Here is a 6,568-nt window from a genome sequence, read left to right on the forward strand (position 1 = left end):
TCTCTATAGTATTTGGACTTAAATCCAAGAGCAAAAGTTAAGAGTCTCTTCCTCTCTGTTTGGTAAACAACTGCATGGTGAACTTAAATGACTTTTACCCTGGATTTTATCTAGGAGTGGCCTTTTTAATTTTTAACTTTAAATAGAGGGCAGGTTTGGCACTTTTATACTGATATCAGCAATATTAATATTTCTTGGGATCTCAGGAAGATTCATATTCTTTACAGCTGATATAGTACAGGCTGGAGCTCCTGCAAAGCCAGCCTCAGATTTCTCCAGTTTATTTTGTGCATCAATTTGTGTGATAACCTCATTCATTTTTGTCTCCAATACCATTCACCCCATCACCATTTCTGGAAGAATATTGTGAACTTTGTCTACCTGGTAAATTAAATCCAGTTCACAGACATTTTCAAAACATTTGTCTAATGTTTCCACAAATACCTTGAGTTCTAAGGACATTAAAGATTTTCAGGAAGCAGGGAGGGGTGGGTTGGGGGGTCAGATCTGAATACACGTGGTAAGAGATCCATGAATCTTGCGCTTCTTGGGTGATTGAATTAGAGTTAAAATGCCAAGTTCACTCTGTGAAGAATCCACACAGAAGGCAAACTATAATGCTGCATAATATCTATAAATCAGTTTGTTATCAGATCCTCCAATTAACAATTCTAGGAAATTACAAACATTTTCATCTCTCTTAGATACCAAATAGAATGTCTCTCTGATGATTTTCTGTTGTGTATCTTCTCTGTAGGGCTTGTAGAACTTGGAGAACCTTGGCTTCTCATGGTGTTGAAGATGAGGGTCACCTACATCATGGCTGAGCAGAGCCAATCAGGTGGGCACTGGGTCTCAGGGCAGGGTCAGAAGCGCCAGCTTCGCCTTGAATCCCCGCCAGCGATCCTTTCCCACCCACCCTTCCACATGTGCATACTTTTAAATGGTAGTCTTTTTAAATGGTTATGTATTTACTTTGAAGAGAGCATGCATGTGAGTGAGCAGGGGATAGGCAGAGAGAGAGAGAGACAGAGAGAGACAGAGGGAGACAGAGAGAGAGAGAGAGAGGAGAATCCCAAGCAGGCTTCATACTGTCAGCACAGAGCTCAATACGGGGCTCAATCCCACCAACTGTGAGATCATGACCTGAGCTGAAATCTAAAGTAGGTGACTTAACTGACCGAGGCACCCACATACCCTTATACAGATTTTTAATAGAGAGTGAACATATGAAACTTGATAATTGAAAAAGATATTTGTACAGCCTACATGTTGCTGTGGTAATAATTTATATAAACAATAAATACAACTGCATCATAGATATGGTTTGGCATATATATATATATATATGCTATTCAGCCCATAGTTTATTTTGGTATCCCATTTCTGGTCTCCTTAATTTCTCTTCATTTGGGTCATACTTTCATCCTTCTTTGCTTGGTTGATAATTTTTTATTGAATGCCTGACACACTGAATTTTACCTTGTTGAGTACTGAATATTTTTACATACCTTAAATATTCTTGAGGTTTTATTTCGACCTAGCAGGGTTTTTTGGAAGTAATTTGAGCCTTACATAGGGCCAGAGCAAGTCTTTAGTCTTGGGCTAATTTTATTTCACTAGTGAGGCAATACATTTCTTTTTTTTATTTCTAGGAGAGAGAGAGAGAGAGAGAGAGAGAGACAGCGTGAGCAGGGGAGGGTCAGAGAGAGAGGGAGACACAGACTCCAAAACAGGCTCCAGGTTCTGAGCTGGCAGTCAGCATAGAGCCCGATGTGGGGCTCAAACCCACGAACCGTGAGATCATGACCTAAGCGAAAGTCGGACGCTTAACCGACTAAGCCACCCAGGCGCCCCGAGGCAATACATTTCTTAGTACTCTAGTCAGTGGCCCCAAATTTATAACATTTTCACACATCAGTGAAACACAAACTACTTATTACTCTATTTGAGCTCTGGAGATAGTTTTCTAAACATGTGTCAGGTGGTTCTTTTCTCAGCCTTAGGTATTTTCCTCAAATGTGTGTTGATTAGCACTCCGCTGCATACTTGAGAGGGATTCTCTACCTGTCTTGGGCTCTCTTTATGTATAGCTTACTTGTTAACAGAATGCAGCTCTAAAACTCTAGCTGCTTGATCTGCACAGACTCTCCTCAACTCGGGGTGACAGGCAGGTCACCCTGAAGCCTGCTGCATGGCTAACAAAAACTTGGAAGCCCGCCCAGATGCGTCCCTGCTCTACAAATTTAGTTTGGTTCTCTGAGGATTGATGACTCCGTGCTGTCAGAAGCACTTCATACAGGCTGTCTGCTTCTGCTCCTTGAACCTGGGTCCTTGGACCCAGCAGGTGGAACCCAGTGAGCAGGGAGAGCAAAGGGCGGGCATGCCACTCTCAGGAAATTTGTGAGCAGTAGTGGGCAAAATGCCGCACAATTTACACTCTCAAAGCCAACTGGCTGACCGGTGGTTGGGACTGGAGTTGGGGGAAGAATTGCTACGCCTCCAGGGCCCTCTCTTCCACCCCTTCCCCTCTTACTGCTGCTCCCAGCTCACCTGTGTGTGAGAAGGTTGGGAACTGCTCCTTGGAGGCAAGCCCCAGGCACCAGAAGAGTGGGCAGCTTCTGCAGAACTGGTTCCACCTTGCTTGGAGCCACTTAAATGTGGCCCGGCCCGCCTCTTCACATCCCTGCCTCCTCCTGGGAGCTCTCCTGCACTCTCACGGCTTCCTCTCAGTTCCTGTGGCTCCTTTCCTGAGAGCCTCTTTTTCTTCCACCCAGACTCCTGCATTCCCTCCAGCTATGGGCCAGTCCCTGTCCAGCAGAACCCTTCTTGCGGCCCTACCTTAAAAAGAGCAGCACAGGCTTGGGTTTGATTGGATACTTGAGTGGTGCTTGAGCCTTGCACTTTCGGTTCTAGGCCCCCTCCATTGCTCTGCTCTGCTCTTCCCAGTCTGGGAACTGGTTGGGGAGTAGAAGTGCCAAGCGGACCTGCCTGCTCTGGGTGGTGAGACTATAATGTGGGACTCCAGACTCTTCTCAGCAGGTGTACCCCCAACTCTATTCTTTGGTAGGGCTTATGGTGAAAGCCCACAATGGAACTTCCAATAAAATGGCAGTTGCTCTAAAAAAAAAAAAGGCAAAACTTTATAATTAAAATTCTAAATATTTTTTAAAAACTAATAAGAAAATGTTTGTCAAATAAGTAAGGATTCTGGCCAAGGAAGGCCAAAATCTATTGTGTTGTTGTATCCAAATTAAAGTTTCATGGTATTTTATATTTTAACAATTGAGTAAGACTTAGAACCATCATAAGGCTCAGTATGAATCATGATAAACTCAAAGAAAGCTGTGCCCAACTATCAATTTTATCAGATTTATTTTGCATTCAGTAATTTCATGTTAATGAAGTAGATTTATGATTTATCCCACAGAATTAATACTGTTAAGTGTAATATCTGTTTTTCCATTCTTCTTATATATAATTATTAAATTTTCTTTTATTTATAGTAATAAAAAAATTAAATCACAGTAACTTCACTCCTAGATGTGTTTGTGCTTAAAACACAGAACATGATATAATAAATCAAATAAAAACTGCAGCCTATGCTACTTTATTATTGTTATTATTATTCCTATTAAAGGAGCTATAAAATACTGATATTTGAGAAGGCTGATCCAATAGGAAACTAATTGGTATCAGGAGCAGCATTGAAGTTCTATAGTCTTACTGAATTTTATGTCAGAAAGCTTCTCCATAGGCTATTTAGGAGAGCATAGAGTAGAGCAAAGATTTTTCAAATATTACTGCTTATAAGAATCGCCAGAGTCAATTCCAAGGCTCTAGAGTTTCTTATTTAATAAGTCTAGGGTGAGATCCAAGGACATATTTTTTTAAATTACCTCCCATGTGATTCTGATTCTGTAGTCTGTGAATTACACGGTGGCACTCTCGCCTCAAAATCAAGATGAAGAAGTAAATGGGGATTTGGACTAGAACTGATCATAGTTATGGAGAAGCAAATAAAAAAATACACATAACCCAAACTCAGGGATAAGTAAAGCTTCCATGAGGAATTAATTTGGAGAATGCTTAAGACATGGTGAGGCAAAAAGATCAGAATCTTTATAGGACATAATAGTGATAGAGAGACCCGGAAGTACGGGAAAACATGACATACTTAGGAAACAACTAATTATTAAATATAACTGGGAATTCTTAAACTGGTTAAACCCTAGGCAAAGAGATCGCTAACAAAGATAATCAATATACTCTTAACCCTACATTTACCAGTAATTAATGAGTGTAAATTACTTATGTAAATCTTTTGAATTGTGACCATAACCCTTAATAGATATTTAGATTACTTTTATGAGAATATTCTTTTTTTATATATGTATAGATGATTAGTTTTATTTGTAATCTTCTGAGACCAAATATACTTATTTTTTTCTGGCCATTTTCCCATAAGGTATTGTAACATTTAAGGCTTTCAAAATAGTCCCCCACCCCAAATATTCTCTAATACTAGCCATCATCATCTACACAGTTTCTATTTTCATTTAGTCAATTAGAATTGACCAAATTTCATTATACACTACAGGCATGGCAAAGATATTTTTAAAAGCTTAACACTCATGCATGATGCAGTATCATTTTCTATTCTTTCTCCACAGAAACTACATGTCCAATGCCTGCAGTTGTACCTAGAAGTCAGTGTTCATTAAATTCTGGATTCTATCTGTTTCTAAAGATAGTCACATCTCAGATATGATAAATTAAGCTCTGTCCAGCTCAGACTTCCAGTTATCATTAATTAAGCAACACTCCTCAATTAGCCTCATAGGGAGGACATAGCATTGGCCCTTAATTCCTGGCATGAAGGAAAGTAAACCATGAAAAATAGAAGTTCTCCTATATACAGAGTACCTGAGTTAATAGAAAACAATTTAAAAACCTCACTCTTGAGTACTGTTCTGCTCTAATTTCGGCATAGTATTCATATTTTGTAAATGAACAACCTACCATTCAGATTTCTAGCATTTCTGACCACTGATCTTTAAAATATAGATTTCAGGGGTGTCTGAGTGGCTCAGTTGGTTAAGTATCAAACTCTAGCCTAGGTCATGATCTCATCATTCCCAAGTTCAAGCCCTGTGTAGGGCTCTGTGCTGAGAGTTCAGAGCCTGGAGCCTGTTTCAGATTCTTTATCTCCCTCTCTCTCTCTATGCCCCTACCCCACTCATGGTCTATTGGTCTCTCTTTCTCTCTCTCAAAAATAAACATTAAAAAATTAAAAAATAAATTAAATATAGATTTCATAAAGGTTAAAATAGTTATTTGTTTTTTCAGTGAGGGTCCATGCCCTCTCCCAGCGTATGTGTGGTGTCCTATCAACATGTTCCATTTTTTAAAGTTTTTATTTTTTCAGTGTTTGTTTTTGAGAGAGTGAGAGACAGAGTAGGAGTGGGGAGGAGCAGAGAGAGGGAGACACAGAATTTGAAACTGGCTCCAGGCTCTGAGCTAGCTGTCAGCACAGAGCCCGAGGTGGGGCTTGAATTCACAACCTGTGAGATCACGACCTGAGCCGAAGTCGGACGCTTAGCTGACTGAGCCACCCAGGCGCCCCTGTTTCATTTTATTTCCATACAGACAACCAGACATAACCAATCTGGGAAGAGAGCTACCAGTAATGCATATATTAAGATTAGCAAACCCTTTTCAGCATGATGACAGGCTCTAGTATTTTAACTTTGGTGTGATTCAGAATTCTGTATTCTGTTCCTAAAGCTACTGCTTGGCCTTGGAGCTAGGGCTCATTAAATTATCATATATATTTTTGTCACCAGGAATTAAGGGAAGGTGTGCAAGTTGAAAATAAACAATGCACCCCAAATTAGAGGTTGCCTTAGGAAACTGTCCTTTGGGCAGTGAGGTTGGATATAATCCACTTGTCATTTTATGCAGGTCTTTGACCTCAATGGATTCTTCTTAAGCCATCTTTAGGCACTTTATTTTCTGATAGTACTAAGTATAACCCTTTAACACAATAATGGTTCACTGAATTGGACAGGAATATTTCATTACCTGGCCTACTTTTGGATTGCTTGAATACCATTGTGCCATATTATTTCACTAACAAAGCTGTTTGATACTTTTATATGTATATAAAATCACACACACACACACACACACACACACACACAATCAGATCATCTAAAGTCTCCTTCTGTGCCAAGTACTGGGTCTTAATTCTACCTATACATTTCTATAAGAACTCCTATAACTAAATACCCCATATTGGTAGTGTCCAGTCATCTACGGTCCATTTGCTAGACTGCATATCATGATATTTGTATCCAGTCCAAAAAAATCTGTAAATATTTTAACACTTTTCTGAGGATATATGTTGACACTGCTCAATACTGGGGCATTCAGCTGTACCTATGGTATAAGTTTACAATTCACCCCCACCTTCTTTTACCAGAACTTGTCCAATTATAGGGCTTATTTTCACTGATTTGTAAACAAAAGCATGACCTGCAATCCAGGGACTCTCATAAGTAATCAA

The 6,568-nt window shown here is 39.7% G+C and overlaps 1 pseudogene; it reads right to left on the reverse strand.

Moving 5' to 3' along the window:
- Positions 1-138: 138 nt before the first annotated feature.
- Positions 139-2,787, reverse strand: LOC144224746 (AP-3 complex subunit sigma-1-like; annotated as a pseudogene).
- Between the last annotated feature and the right edge of the window lie 3,781 nt (positions 2,788-6,568).

Source organism: Crocuta crocuta, unplaced genomic scaffold (assembly GCF_008692635.1).
Source record: "Crocuta crocuta isolate KB4526 unplaced genomic scaffold, BGI_CrCroc_1.0 scaffold442, whole genome shotgun sequence".
Lineage (NCBI taxonomy): Eukaryota > Metazoa > Chordata > Mammalia > Carnivora > Hyaenidae > Crocuta > Crocuta crocuta.